A 13,138-nucleotide genomic window follows, 5' to 3' on the forward strand; every position below is an offset into this window, starting at 1 on the left:
GGGATAAAACCAAGTTTATGTCAGGATTGACCAGTCACAGATTTTACAGATCGCAGCAGCAACACAACAAACAAAAGAAGTTGGCCGATCATTTTTGATATTTTTTTGCATTTGAACTATACCAGGTAGCACTTTGTGAAATCTGACAAAAGAACTGAAATAAAGACAGTTTTATAAAGTAGCACAATCATTTTGTTTAACGCTTTCCCCATAATCTAGCAACACAAACCCCTGCAGGCACGTGTGCACATCAATACTTTATGGTGGGGGGGGGGGGGGGCAACATCTCCCATACATGACAGTCCCTGGTCCTATAGGGCAACAAATTCTCCTTGAACGAGCTCATTGCACATGTAGACATCAGTCAACTGATGTGGACATTAAGTGTGAGCGTGAAAAGAACATGCACGGATCAGTGGCGGCACGTGACGCCACTCCCTGCGGGAGTGCGAAGGGTCAATGAGGTTCCCGGCTCGCCGTAATATTCTTGTCACCGAGCCTCATTCTGAAAACACCTGTAGACGCATCCAACCCCCTCCCCTCATCCCTTCCCCGCTGCTAAGTGTAACTCACATTAGCATATGGCCAAGAATATCCAGTCGGGAAGACAGAGCGAAGGTAGCAGGGTGAGCTCTCTTGTCAAAACCAATATCCTCCTCTTGAAGACTAGACCGGGGAGAGGCAGCCAAAATCATCTGCATAAAGGAGAGGCCCTATAAAAAAAAAAAAAAAATAAAAAAAAAATCACCTCTCATAAAATACGACAGGGGAGCCGGCTCACACTGGTTAAAGCATGATGAAAGGAATGGAATCCAGCACAGCTCCCTGTCTGTGGATAATCAAACAACCCTGGCGCTAAAAGCATGGCATTCAGATTCAATTGTGAAAGCCGCTGCCGTCAGAGGAAAGAAAGAGAGGGGAAAAATACATTCCTGTTGTTTTGAACCCAGTGGGGGCTTAAAAGATGTGTTTTATAATGCCTCCCATTAGGAATACACACACAAGCCTTGAAGTTAGAAGCCGAGTTTGCAGAAATAAAGACATGCAACAGTGATTGTGGCAAATGGCGACTGATTGAAAACGTATTGAAGGCAATAAGGATTTATTGAAGTGCGGGCAGCAGCAGGATCTTATGAAAACCTCCAGCCAGAGCATGACAGCCACATTTTATCCTTAAGGGAGCAGCGGTACACATCAACCGGGGAGATGATTACAATATATCACTTGGACTGTCAATGCGGAATATCATCTCGGAGCTGAGAGCAAGATCAGCCTGTCAGGGACGAGATAAAAGCCGGGAGATGTAAAAACAAAGAATGAAATGCACTTTAAAAGCATCTTTCTATTTACTGAGCATAAAAAAACCATCAATTCACATGAAAGCGCCTCATGCAGTCACAGCGGTCTGGCTGAGCCGCGGCGGCGCAAGCCAAGGCGACAAAGGGAAAGTAAGGAACGAACGCCCCGCTACGGCATGCGTGAAGCGGCAGAGCTGGGAGCGGGGAGGGCGCGGCAAGCGTCTCGGTGTCAGAGAAGAGAAAGGCCGATGAAAGCTGGGTTCGAGTCGGTTTTGAAGGCACCGACACATGACACGGCTCACACCCGCTCGCCATCCAGGGCAGCGTGGCGTTCATGTAGCTCTCGGTTTCATGCATATTTAAACGCTCGCTAGCTCGCAGTTCAATTTCAGCTGAAGAGGTTTTACTTTTTCCAACACTCGGGCTTGTAAAAACAAAAAAAACACACACAAAAAAAAAAACACGAAGGAGCAGAAACTAACCCCCTAAAATGGGGGGAAGATTCTCTTTGCGCGTTTTCTTTTAACGATATGAATAAGCAGGAGAAAGCGAGCAGGCTGTAATGTCCCTGACACATTAAGGCTGCGTGAGCTCACACGTGGTTCGTCTTCAAGGCCCTTCATGTGTTTGTGTATGGGAGCCAACGTGAGAAAGCGTGTGGGTGTGTTTGCCTGACTATATCTTTGTGTAAAAAGGGGAAGAAGAAGAAGAAGAAGAAAAAAAAAAACGAGTGACGCGATGATGAAAGAGTGTGGAGAGCAGGGCTGAGATGGGTCTGAGAAAAGAAACAACAACAACAACATGGTGGAAGACGGCAGCAGTGGGGGTCTGTGCGAGCCCAGGGGGGGTAGGTAAGATTACAGATGTATACACGGCGGCGTGGAGCACAGGGCCGACGGCGGAACAACAGAACGCTGCTGCTTCTGCGGAGCTGTCCGCCGCAGCTCGCTCTGCCCCTCGTTCTGCTCCATGCCCAGGGCAGCCATTCAGAGACGCGCCCCGCGCAGACTCTTACGGCCCAAACAAGAGAGTACGCCGAACAGAGAGGCGCTGTTGTTGATGAAGCCCTTAGAAAAACAGCTGGACAGGAGGACCTCCAGAGGGCACACTTTTATTTTTTTCATTGGGACATTACTCATGTTTACTCCCAGACAACCTCTTCAACAGCAATTCCACCTTTTTCCCCCTCGACACGTGTATGTGTTTATGCGTACACATATATATACGAAAAATAATCAACATTACAATTACTTGTATTTCTCATGAAGCGCAGCCACTAAACATCGATCCACTGAGCTGATGCTTTCATTTAAGGCAGGGGACTTTGGTAAAGATCCACCAATAGAGCAGCTTGTGGTCGGAATCGGACGATTTTCATATTTAATAATAATAATAATAATAATAATAATTGAACTTTATTGATCTCACAATGGAGAAATTCACTTCTGCATCATAACCCACCCCCTTGGGGAGCAGTGGGCTGCCACTGTGCGGCGCCTGGGGAGCAATTGGGGGTTAAGGGTCTTGCTCAGAGACCCAGAATGGCAGCTTGTGGGAGTTGAACTCAGAACCTCTGGGACCAAAGCTCTGTGCTCTAGCCACTAGGCCACCACTCCCACCCAGGTAGGTAAAATCACAGATGTATACACGGCGCCATGGATATAATAATATATATAATAATATAATAATTATAATATATAATAATATAATAATTATAATATATAATAATATAATAAGCCACGATCGATCACCATCTGGCTTTAAAAACTCAATAATCCGACCTTTTTCCGATCAGCGAATACACCACGCTGAGCACGACCAGGTCGCACTGACAGCAACACTCTTTGGTGTAGAAGCTGTTCATGAGTGAAGAAGACGCAATGTTAGAGGAAGGAGGAAAACTGCATCAGGGGGCTTGACGTTTTGCCTTTTGAGATCTTTTAGCCTTCTTCGTCTTGTCAGACAGATTCTGTTTAAGCGATCATATGGTTCTGCATGCCTGGCAGTAATCAGGCCTGGGCGGGTGTGGCGAAACTGAGCAACACAATGTGCTCAACTCATGATTTAACAACGGGAGAAGGTCAGATCGGTTTGAAGGTTTTTCTCAAATGCTCATTTGAAAACTGCATTTTGCATTCACTCTGGTTACCATTGCTTGATATTATAATTGGTTTAATGATCTGGAACATTATTAGACAAAAGAACAAAAAGATGTTTGCAAGAAGACAAATGTGCTTCTTAACAGCACTATAATGTGGCATTTAGGATCAAAATCAAGATAAAAAAAAAACTTTATTGCTCTACGTATGGAGGGTAAGACTAGAGGGGGAAAAAATGTAGTAAAATTTGTTGAAAAATCTGGCATAAATTGAGAAGCTAAAAACATCTCCACAGCCAGAAAACAAAAGTCTGAGTAATCAATTAGTTTAACTTAAAGTAATCAACAAGTCATCAAACGGAGGAGGACAGGTGTTCCCAATCAGGGCAATCAGCTAGAGGAGGGAGCAGGAAAAAAACAAACGGGAGCAAGTGAGCAGAAAGAAAGAAAGAAAGAAAGAAAGAAAGAAAGAAAGAAAGAAAGAAAGAAAGAAAGAAAGAAAGAAAGAAAGAAAGAAAGAAAGAAAGAAAGAAAGAAAAAGAACCAGGTTTAAAACATGGTCAGTTTATCCTTTTTCTTGATCTAATTCTTTGATGTTTTCCAAATATTTTTTTATTCCTTTGTGCTTTTTGTTTCGCTATTGAGTAAAAATGGTCTTCTAACCCCTTCTTTGTAATATACCAAATAATTGCTGCAGTCTTGAGAGTCTAGCTGCACATTTTACCGCAATACATCTGGATTTTACAGCGTGTCCGAGCAATTAAAAATGAAAAACAGAACACATTACAGTGGGAGCGAGAAACACTGATTCTTGTCCATAATCACCGTGTCGAGAAAGAAAAAAAAAAGTATAAAGCAAAAAATGTACATAAAGGAAAACTTAACTATATCTAGCCTAAAAGCAAACTGATATCTGAATACACCAGTCAGATATGGACTAACTTGTATTGCAAACCAGTGTGGAAAACCACAACTGTGACTACTTATATTCAAATGCAAAGTGACATAAAGTTATAGAACTGCTTCCCATGCTGGGATAAAATGTCTGCCCGCTCTTTTATTTTACGACAGCTAATAGAGTTTGAGAAGGGGTTCAGTGTAATTCATTTGAATTCTTAGGCATTTTAAGCTCTTCCAGCTCGTCAGGTTTCTGCTGAAGAGAAACATCAAATTTTAATTAGCTGATGGCAGGCTGAGGCACAGGCTGCGGCGATCAGGTGGCCACAGGAATAAAAAAAAAAAACCAAAAGCAAATCTGTCCACCAAAGACCTGGTTGAAGAACCTACGCAACGCGCTTGGCAAACAGCGAGCAGCTTTGGAGGAAGCTCAAGAAACGACACCTTTTAATTAGAAGGACCAAGCAATCCTGTCTCAGATGAAAGGGTCACTATGCATTTGGATTCAACCTTAGCGATAAATAAATAATACCAGTCAAAATGGCGACATAAAACCAACTGCATGTTTGCTCGTAATAAGTCTAACCACGGACAGAATGTTACACAGAAATCCATGTTGTCTTAGATAACTCCGCAAACGTCTTTCAGCAGCTTGAAAAACTATATTTCAACAGAAACAGCCACGAGGGGTAAAGAGCAGCTAATTTATCTGCTTAGTTTTGTTATAATTTATGTCAGTTTACATCCTGCCTCCTCTTTTCAGATTACTGATAATGGGTCACCGGGTTATAGACGTGGCTCGGTCTCCATGCAGGTATAAATAAGTTACGACCGTGAAACTGCTAAATCATTGGGTCAAATTATTCTTAAGTCTGAGAAAGTGACTGGAGTACATGGATTAAAGCGGCCCTACCTGCTGCTGCTCACTGCCACTCAGCAGGCTAATATGCAGCTCTTACATTTTTGCTAAAAGAGAGCAACCCCTTACTCCCTTTATGGCAATACTGTCTAAAAACTACAGCAGCATCTATATTAAGCAGTCAATCTGCATGCATGCAACCCAAGCAGCTAACCTTACTAATTAACCAGCTAACATTAGCTTGTTGCGCTTGTGTTAATCAATCAAGCGCTGGTTTACGCATATATTTTTATTCATTCTATGTATGAGAGTAAAAAAACAGATATATGTAAAAATGTATACGTAACATTCAAACGGTAATATTTAATGTTTTGTATAATTTAACCCTGGGAATTGTGGCATTTACGCTTTCATTTAAAAAAAAACTCTAATCATTTTTGTCTTTGTAAATATTATTAATTCTATAAAGGGCAGAATTGCAAAAAACATTATTTGTATTAGGCACGGCAAAAGTAGTATTAAAATTAGTGAGTGCTTTTATTAAATTTTTGATAAAGTCAAAAGAATAAATGTTATAAATAACAATAACCAACATTATTTTAGCAACAATAGGGACAATTATGTTATGTTTTCTATTTTTAACCTAGCTTTTGTGAATAAATCAGCCGGGGAGTTTCAATCAGACAGTTGATAGCTTTTGCTTGATTGGCCAGTCAGAAATTCAAAATCACAGTCTGAGTTCTGATGTGATCGTGATATTTGAACTGAAAGATCCACTAATATTGTTATTTTACAACTTAGCACGCTGTTAATCAAACATTTAGTGCTGGTCCAACTGCTGCAGCAAGCTCCATCTGTGTGTTTAAACGTTCAGTAATCTGACAACTCTAAAACTTACATCAACTAAAATAAACATCTCTATAAAATGCTTTGTTTACTGTATACATTTTATTTAAGTATGCAACAACTAACCATAAAAGTCAAAATACGACCTGCAGCAAACCAAGACCAAGCTGTCTCCTAATCATAGTTGTTGGCGGAGCTTTTACTGCGACTAACTGGATGTGCTCTTTTACCCTCTAGACTTGAAAACTGGCTCAGAGCTAATCTGCTCTGATGTGTTTCTCTCCTAGATGAAGCCACTAAAGGAGCTACCACTATCATTACCATTTTACTTTTCTTTTACGTAGAAAGTACTCCTGGGTCGGTTCTCTGTGTTCCTTTTGTGTCTCTGCTCTGTCTTCTCTAACCCCCAGTGGGTCGAGGCAGATGGCCGTTCACACTGAGCCCGGTTCTGCTGGAGGTTTCTTCCTGTTAAAGGGGAGTTTTTCTCTCCACTATCGCTAGATGCATGCTTAGTATGAGGGATTGCTGCAAAGTCAGTGACAAAAAAGCTGTGTTTACATGGATAAAAGTAGTCGGAATAAAGGGCAGGTGAGAATAAAAATGTGTCATGTAAACGCACCAATCAGAATATTGTCGTCAGATTAAGCTCAATCTGAATGAGAGGTTTATTAGACTTAGAGACTTTCTTTATTGTCATTTTGTATACACAGAGTGCATACAGAACGAAATTTCGTTTTCACACAGCTCAGAAATATTGCAGTAACTCTACAGGATACCTTGCAGTTAATTACAGTACAGGATAAAGTGCAGTGATCAATCGCAGTCACTTACAGGATAAATTTCAATTTACTTCCGGATAAAGTGCAGCAGTGAACAGTAGGCAGTTGAAATGTAAACAATGTAAACCAAATGTAGGCAAATATGCAGTAGGGTGCAGCAGTGATTTAAAAGTAGACAGTTGCATTGTACACAGTTTTGCAGTACGTTTCCGGTTAATAATCAGTACGTTTCCGGTTAATAATCCGATGCCTATTAATAATCCGATCAACATGCATGTAAACGCTTGTCAGGATCAAGTTATTCCGAATGTGACAAACTGACCCAAGTGGGCATGTGCGCCCGATGTTTTTCTGCGTTGTTGAGTGGCGGAAACACGCTGAGAAGCAAAACTGTCGGGGATCCTAATACAGCCTTTCCACTTGAGACTTTAAAAGAGCTCAAAATTATTATTTATTGAGTAATGTTTCAATCGTTATTAGAACCTGATGCAAGTCCAGCCTGGGCTCTCAGAAGACAAACAAACCTGTATAATACTGCTTTGTTTACCATTTTTGTAGTTTAGCAAAGACGGAAGTACTTCTTCTTCTGTGTTTTCTTTAGGGAAATCTGTTAACTGCACATGTAAGAGTGATTATTCTGAATAAAGCCAGGTGTGTATAAACGCACATTATAATTGGATTGATCGTGTGCCCATATAAACGGTACAATTCGATCATTTTTTAATTTTTTAATCTGAATACATGACAATGTGATCGTGACATTTTATGCATGTAAACATAGCTAGTGACAGCGACTGTCGCTACATGCTCGTCCAGGAGGAGCGAATGCAGCAAGACGACAGCTCGATGCGATCTCTTGGGTTTCTTTGCACAGAAATTTTTTTACCAATTTGAATAATAAGCTAAAGTTGACTTAATTTTTTTGTAAGGTGCCTTTAGATGACATTTCTTGTAAATTGTTGCTACATAAATAAACCAAATTGAATTGAAAATGGGCCACATGTGCCCACTTGCTCCATCCTTGCGGTTGACTGTTGTATTTTATATGCGTTGTGTAGGACTGCAGCACATCTTATCCCACCGCAGAATTTAGATGATTTCCAGCATTTTGATTTAATTGCGGGGGCGAAAAGCCTCGATTCATGCAGGAACTTCCTAACCTCCAAACTACAATGTCTACAAGTGTCAAGAAAATAGCGCTGCTGGCTTGTCATATATGTAAATATAATGACAAGCAGAACACCCAAGCTGTTGAGACACAATAAAGAAATATTTAGTGCTTTCCCCTTTTGCTCCCTGCTTGCTTCTATTTTTTCTATGTAAGCGAGTTTGACAAAAGGGCTTCACGACCCAGACTGACCTGAAGTCCTGCCCCCTGATCATGAATATGTAACAATGTCCTAATAATATCACCCAGACCTTCAGTGTTTTTCATGTCACTTCTGAAGCTTCACAAACTCTGACCCCAATGTTTTTTTTTTTTTAAATAACACAAATGTTAGAAAGTCAGTTTAATAGTATGTCTGCTCAAAACAATATGATTGTCGTAGAGTTGGCAGTAAGCATGTTTCTCTTAAAAGCAAATATTTTACATGCACAACTTTTTTTTTGGTTCATTACTAGTTTTCTTCTCTCTTTGCTTTGCCCACGCTATTCAAATGAAGTTGCTCGCAGCCAAATCTAAGTATCAACTCGTGCAAGTAGAGCGGCACCTGTTGTACGGCAAATGACGGCCGGCGACGGGGACCACCGGCGGCTTGGAGAGGTCAAACCTAGGTGGATGCTGTGCTCAGTGTCTTGTGTAACACGTCGCGGTTTGAGTGTGAAAACCGAGGAGCAACTGGCACAAATTCCCTTCTCTCCCTGTTTCTCGTTTGAAGTTGCAGCTTTCATCAGCGGCTTACTTCTTAAACCTCAAGGCCAAAGCTGCTGCTGCCGCCACCGCTGCGTTTCGGCTTGGGTTTGGAGCTGGCAATATCTCAACCGGGAAGACGTTGTGTCTTTTTTTTTTTTTTCACAAAAAATGTGTAGATACAAATTAAACAGCTAAGTATGTATATCGGCATTCTCAGTATTCCCCCAAAATAATACTGGTTTAGGAAGAACAAGGTTTTATTTATGACAACTTAATCAAGATTCTAAGGATGAAATGGCTACAGGGTTTTATAATGATCTTGATTTTATTCATATCCATCCACTGTCTTATGTGTATTCTAAACATGAGGTAACACCCCCCCACCCCACCCCCCACCCCAACATCACTGTCTCATTCTTAGGGAATCCCGTGGTGTTGCAAGTCTAAAACGGATTGAAAGGCTATGTTCACACTGCAGGTCTTAATGCTCAATTCCGATTTTTTTTGTGAAATCGGATTTTTTTGCGTGTCCGTTCACATTTCCAAATATATGCAACTTGTATGTGATCTCCCGTGTGAACTGAAAGCGTTCAACCTAAGTGTCCCGCATGCGCAGTCGAGGACGCGATAACGTCACACGTAGCAAGCGTCCTCGGTGTTTGCGGAAGTAAACGTGGATTATAATACTGGCGCTCATTTTGCGGTCATTAATTTATTTTCTAACCGGAGCTTTCTCTCCATTGACTGCTCTCCTCATTGTAGTCCGCTATGGGTGTCGTCTTTCTTCCCGCTTCTGCAAAGCAGGACGCAGAATAGTGACGTTTGTCGAGTATCGGTGACGTACAGGTCGGATAAATGCGACCCGGCCGTACAGACACAGGTCGCATTTGAAAATATCAGATCTGTGTCGTTCAGATTGTCATAAAAAGATCAGATCCAGGTCGCATATGGGCAAAAAAATCGGAATTGGGTCACTTCAGGCTGCAGTGTGAACGTAGCCATAGACCCTTTCAGCAAGTTCTGGACCTGCTCTGGAGTCTCCTACCAGTGCCTGGAAAACATCCTAATGAAGGGCATCAGGAGGCATCCAGATCAGATGCTTGAACCACGGTGACTGACTCCGTTCAGTGCAAAGGAGCGGCGGCTCTGCTCCGAGATCCCCTGGTTGAGTCTGGGCACCCTGTAGACAGAATTAGTTTCAGACAGTTGTGTCTGGGAACCTGTTCTCTCGGTCATGATCCATATCTTCAGGACCATAGGTGGGGGGTGGATGTTAGAATGTAAACGTAAATTGAAGGGCTTCCTGTTATGGCGCAGCTCATTCCTCACCATGACCACAGACTGAAACAGGACCCACACTAATGCAGACAAAGCCCTCATCCATCCATCCATCCATCCATCCATCCATCCATAAAACCCAATTTTATTTGAAGGCTACCTTAGAATCTGCATTTTAATGTGGTAGTGCGGTTTGAGTAATCCTGTGATCCTGAGTCTAACACAAAGAGATTCCAAGATATGTGAGAAATAGGGATGGACAATAATTCAATAATATTATATATCGATCGATGTGTGGTTCAATAGAGAAAGGGGATCAGTAAAAAGTTCAATAGAAGAACAGTTTTCCTTCTATTTGCACTCTAGCCTATCATGTGGGTTAATATTACAGACATTACATCCTACAGACCCAGATAAGCTCCTTCCCCAAGCTTCAAAGAGTTCAGAGAGCACGTGTTCGTTTATTTTATTTTTTTAAGACTCAAAGTTTTGGTAAAATGTTGATTGAATAAAGGGTTGTGTGTGAATTCAGTGTTCTTTATTTAAAAAAAACAAGTCATTTAGCAACAGCATAAAATGGGCTGGGCTGCACTTAAAGTGTATGTTTTGAATTTTTTGATAATTATCGATATCAGCCAATCTGGTTTCAATTGTCCCAAACCCTTCGTTGTAAACACAAGCAGAAGGTAGCGCAAGCAAACCAGGGATAACTCAAATATGGCTGCACACCATTAGGAAAATATGAAATCACAGCATCATGGTTGATTTTGGATCATGAGAAACCCGCATTTATCCAACGTGTGTTGTTTTTCCATCACCATGTTCCATCTTCACCCTTTGTGACCTTTAGTATCCAGGGGCAGTATAATCTGTATCTAGAGAGGTCCAGCCAACCAGCCAATATATGTTTGTTATTCACAGCATGAGTTCATGTTCCTTCCATCCAAGCACTTCTTTCTAACACTTATTTAGCAGATATTGATATTGCGCTAACAGTGATTCAGTTTTACCCCAAAATGAGCATCAGATGTTAAATGGAGCTTTATTTTGGACCTTATATCTAAGTAGGACATGCTATTAAAAAAAAACACACAAATTCTCTTCTCCTCCGTCTAAAGTTTTTAACTTTTAACATGATTTTAGAAGTCTTCAGAAAGCATAGCTTCTTGCCAATGTGACAATAAAGGCCTTCACAAAAACATAACGCTCTCTGAAATAAATATATAAAAAAGTTTTATAGCTGATTAAAAAAGCTTACAAGCAAACGTTGGTATTTTAAGGGTGTCCATGTCCTCAACTGGACGACATGAAATTAGAAGTCAAACATGTATAAAGCGTTAATTCTGCACACAAATCCAAATATACTGCCTTAATTTTGGGGAAAAAAAGTATTTTATGTTAACGTAAACATCTTTAAGCAACCCAGGTACAATCCTCCACCAGTGAAAGCAGACGGATCCGCAATTCATTTTAGCAGTTTTGAGTTTAAATGGTTGCAAAATGTAGAATTTGTAGAGCAACAAATGTGAAGCAATGCCTAGAGTTTCCGGAAGAAGATAAAAATTATATTGACAGTTTGTTAACAAATATATACTAGGAAAAAGTGTGTTCAGCCAATGTTTTAGCCTTCGACGACACTAACAGCTGCTTATGTGACCCTTTGGGAAAAATAATTGCCTCAGGCTTACAGTATCCTCTGCACTCATAGAAACGGCACAATCTGTGTGTTGGGTGCATTGAGCCTCCGGGTTTCAGAGTGTCTGTGACATCATTTAATAGAGACAAGTTGTTAAATTGGTTGATTTTGTCATTTTGGGTTTCTTAAAATATTACAAGCAGAAATGCGGCAGGTCCATAAGTACAGTTTAACAAACACAGCAGTTGCTGGATTTGCAGCAATGAAAATTTGCTCAAATCTCTTTTGGGTTTGTTTCATCTATACTTCAGTTGAATTAGTCCAACAAAATTATATGATTTTCAAATACTTTAGTATTTAGTATGCTCTACATTTATAATGTTATTAAAAATTTGAATTCTCCTTCTCAAAGCAAAACCTTGTGCAGGGTCCTGACGATTCTTGTATAGCAAAATTCTGTTATTTTCCAAATGCAAAATAATTTTTTAGATCTTTCCAGCAGTTTCGATACATTTTTGGAAATTTGAGCACAACTAATGTATCTGGTTGAATGACTCCCATCTGCATGGTACAAAAATAATGAAACAACTCCATGTTTAGGATGGCTCCTGGCTATAATAGAGTGTTATCTTGCAACCTTTTGACCATCTAGATAAAGATTGTGTATGTTTAACCTTCTGAACTGGATTATCCTACTTTAAACATATATTCTATCAATAACACTCTGTGATCCATACCTTTTGACTGTAAAAGGACTGATTAAAAAAAATTGTTTCCAGACATTTCAAGACTACATAGGGAACCCTGTTTATAGTAACAAATATGATGTAACACAAATAAATTAAAAGAATCAATATGAGTAAAATTATAAAAGATGAAATTATAAAATATACTATTACTACTACTGATAAAAACAACAATAACAATAATAACAACAATAATATTAACTATGTTACAAGGAGTGCAGTACCACACCTTCGTCTTGTGCTAGTCCATAATTTGCAACCTATTTAACAAAACCAAGAGAGAATTGGTAACGATGATGAATTTTAACAATTATCAAAATAGAAAAATTATATAATGTTACAGTTATGCTCAAAATGATCTATCCCTTCCAGATTTAGATGTAAAATTATTTCAATTTAACCAAGAATGTTTTTTATACAAAATGAGACTGTAATGATGTGGTTGAAGAAGGACCCAAGTGCAGAGCTCGGCTGTGGCAAAAATAGTTTCAATATTAATAAATAAGGAAACTTACAAAGGCATTAAAGGAAATTGGAAATGAACAATGAGAACCAATGGTCATGCATACTGAGGGAGGAGTGGAGAGTGACATGGAATGCAGGTGAGTTAATCTGGAGAAACTGTGAAGCAGCTGTGGCTTATCTGGTTCAAATAAAGGATCAAATGAAGCTCAAACTAGTCAACATGATTGAAGATGAACTGAGATACAGAAAGATTTCTAACCAAGGGCAAAAGATAAACAATGAACCGAGAGAAATAACTCCAAAGGCACAAAGAACTGAACACAAGGATAAACTAAGAAACTAAACTCAAAGAATGAACTAATAAAGAACCACCTATAGAAA

The 13,138-nt window shown here is 40.0% G+C and overlaps 1 protein-coding gene across 3 annotated transcripts in view; it reads right to left on the reverse strand.

The window, feature by feature from the left end:
- Positions 1–13,138, reverse strand: part of nexmifb (neurite extension and migration factor b) — a 114,333-nt gene that overhangs the window by 50,288 nt on the left and 50,907 nt on the right. Inside the window, exon 1 of one of the 3 annotated variants that reach the window (XM_036127703.1) lies at positions 9,678–9,802. The exons of 1 other annotated variant lie outside the window; for it this stretch is intronic. The gene's annotated coding sequence lies outside the window, so the exon portion shown is untranslated. Of the gene's footprint in view, positions 1–573; positions 719–9,677; positions 9,803–13,138 lie in introns of those variants that run through there. One more of the 3 variants, XM_012855280.3, reaches the window with a different exon arrangement.

This window comes from Fundulus heteroclitus, chromosome 23 (genome assembly GCF_011125445.2).
Source record: "Fundulus heteroclitus isolate FHET01 chromosome 23, MU-UCD_Fhet_4.1, whole genome shotgun sequence".
Taxonomy (NCBI): domain Eukaryota; kingdom Metazoa; phylum Chordata; class Actinopteri; order Cyprinodontiformes; family Fundulidae; genus Fundulus; species Fundulus heteroclitus.